Genomic DNA, 2153 nt, shown 5'->3' with positions numbered 1-2153 from the left:
AGAAAGAAAGAAAGAAAGAAAGAAAGAAAGAAAGAAAGAAAGAAAGAGAAAGAAAGAAAGAAAGAAAGAAATAGAAACTCTGGATTTATGGCCTAACCCAGCTAATTTCTTTCTCAGTGACCTGGGCAAATAGTTTAGTCCTTTTATTTTTATTCTTTCTTTCTTTTTTTTTTTATAATTTAGTCCTTTTAAGGCTCCGTTATTTCTTTGTAAAGGAGTCTAAGAACACTTCCTTGCAGGGTTGAAGTGAGGATCCAGTAGGCAAATGTATTAGAGATTGCTTTGTGAATTGCATACATGCCATTGTTTGGAACTGACATCAATTTGGGATTCCTGGCAAATAACTTTATCTCAGAAGAATCAAGAAGAAGATAATCACAATTACTCTTTAAACCCTGACACTCAAGCATTATAGAATCGCAAAAGGTCATGGTAGAAAGTCTGAGATAGCTCTTCCTAACCTCTTGTTGGGCACAGGGAGAAACCAGTCATAGGGAAGAAAGTGGACTGAACATCATGGGGGATGAGGTGAATCTTAATGATCTTTGCTCTTTGTTCCTTATCAGTATGCTTCAGAATGCCATGTATACAGTAAGAGTTCAATAAATGTTGGTAGAAGTGAAAGAATTCACTCACTGTCAAACACAACCAGTGTTGCTGTTGACAATGGCAGGTTGGAATCTTTTCTCTTTAATCCACACTCAGGTATCTCTTCTTCCAATATCAAACCTCACAGAGAATGTGTTTGCTGGTCACCTGAGTCATCTTGAAAAGGAACATGACCCCCATAAACCAGCAACATCCTGGTAAAAGCCACTACTATCTTCAACTTCCAATGGCAGTTCATTGAAGTCTTAAAGAGCATTTAATTCTTGTCACCATCTTTCAATACCATTTTAATGTATATAGCTGGGCAAATTTACAAAATGTTGCCCAACACATTACCTTATTTATTTTCCTGAGCACTCTGATGAAGTAGGCACTATTATTTCCATTTCCCAGAGTAAGAAGTTGAGGCTCTGAGAGTCTGCATAACCTGCTTATTGATGTACAGACACTGACAGCCCTGGAGTTTGAACACAGAACTCTTGCTTGCAAGTGCATTCCGTTAATACTAGCTTATAAAATATCAAATAGGCATCTTTTGCTGCTTCTGTGTCTTCTTCCTTGCTTTTCCTCTCTCCCTCTATCCCTTCCTTGTTTCCTACAAGTTCTTATTAGTGTGGTGCTAGGTGCCTCACGGAGCACAGAAGCAGGGGAACAATGAATAGAACAGCCCCTGTCTTTGAAGAATTGACAATCTACTGAAGAAGAGGACCTACAGGTAAGAAGGTAATTTCAAATGCAGGTGATCTTTGCTAAGCACCAACCCTGATTGAGTAGAGCCTGAAATTGTGAACTGACAAGGACCTCACTGCCCGGAAGACGGGAGAGAGAGATAAACACCTGTCCAGGGCACCACTGTTGCCTTCCTTCTGGAAAAATCATCCACTGAATCCCAGGCTGCCCCTTTCACAATACGTAGGCTTTCAAAGTCCATGCCTTCACCTTCCCCGCTCTCTTTGGTGTGATGAATGAAAGATGGGTGTGACGCATCCAAGTGGAATCTGCAAATCGCTGATCCTTTAAAACCTACTTCTGTAAATACCAATAAAACAAGTCTCAACATTCATTCCTTATTCAGGGAGTTCATTCAACCAGGAGCCCTGGAGGAGGGAAGTACTCCCTATGAACTGTTCTCCTTTCAGGGCTCTCGTCTGAAACTGAAATTCCTCTCCATGCTCTTCCCCTTTGCCTGCCTTGCTTGATTTTGAGTCAGTTAGTCTGTAATCCCTTCTGGTTTCCCTCCTTTGTCTGCCTTCACTTTGAACAGCAGAACTGGTTATGTTTGCCCCTCCAAAGTGTGTCCAAGTCTGGGAATAATACCCCACAGGCACTCAGTAACTATCTGTTCAATGAAGAAATGAATGGATAAATGAAGGAATGGATAATGGCCTGGTTTAAATACCCTATCATTTACCAGTTGCCTGACTCTCAGGAAGGTATTTAACTTGGTTGTGCCTCAGTTTCTTGTCTTTGTGAACGGTGTGTGGAAGATTACAGAAATGTCTATATTTATGTGCTACATAAAGCACCTGTGATTCATTCTGGTA

This window comes from Callorhinus ursinus, unplaced genomic scaffold (assembly GCF_003265705.2).
Source record: "Callorhinus ursinus isolate GAN/ISIS: 27379988/994484 unplaced genomic scaffold, GSC_fseal_2.0 scaffold5, whole genome shotgun sequence".
NCBI lineage: Eukaryota > Metazoa > Chordata > Mammalia > Carnivora > Otariidae > Callorhinus > Callorhinus ursinus.
This window is presented reverse-complemented; position numbering follows the sequence as displayed.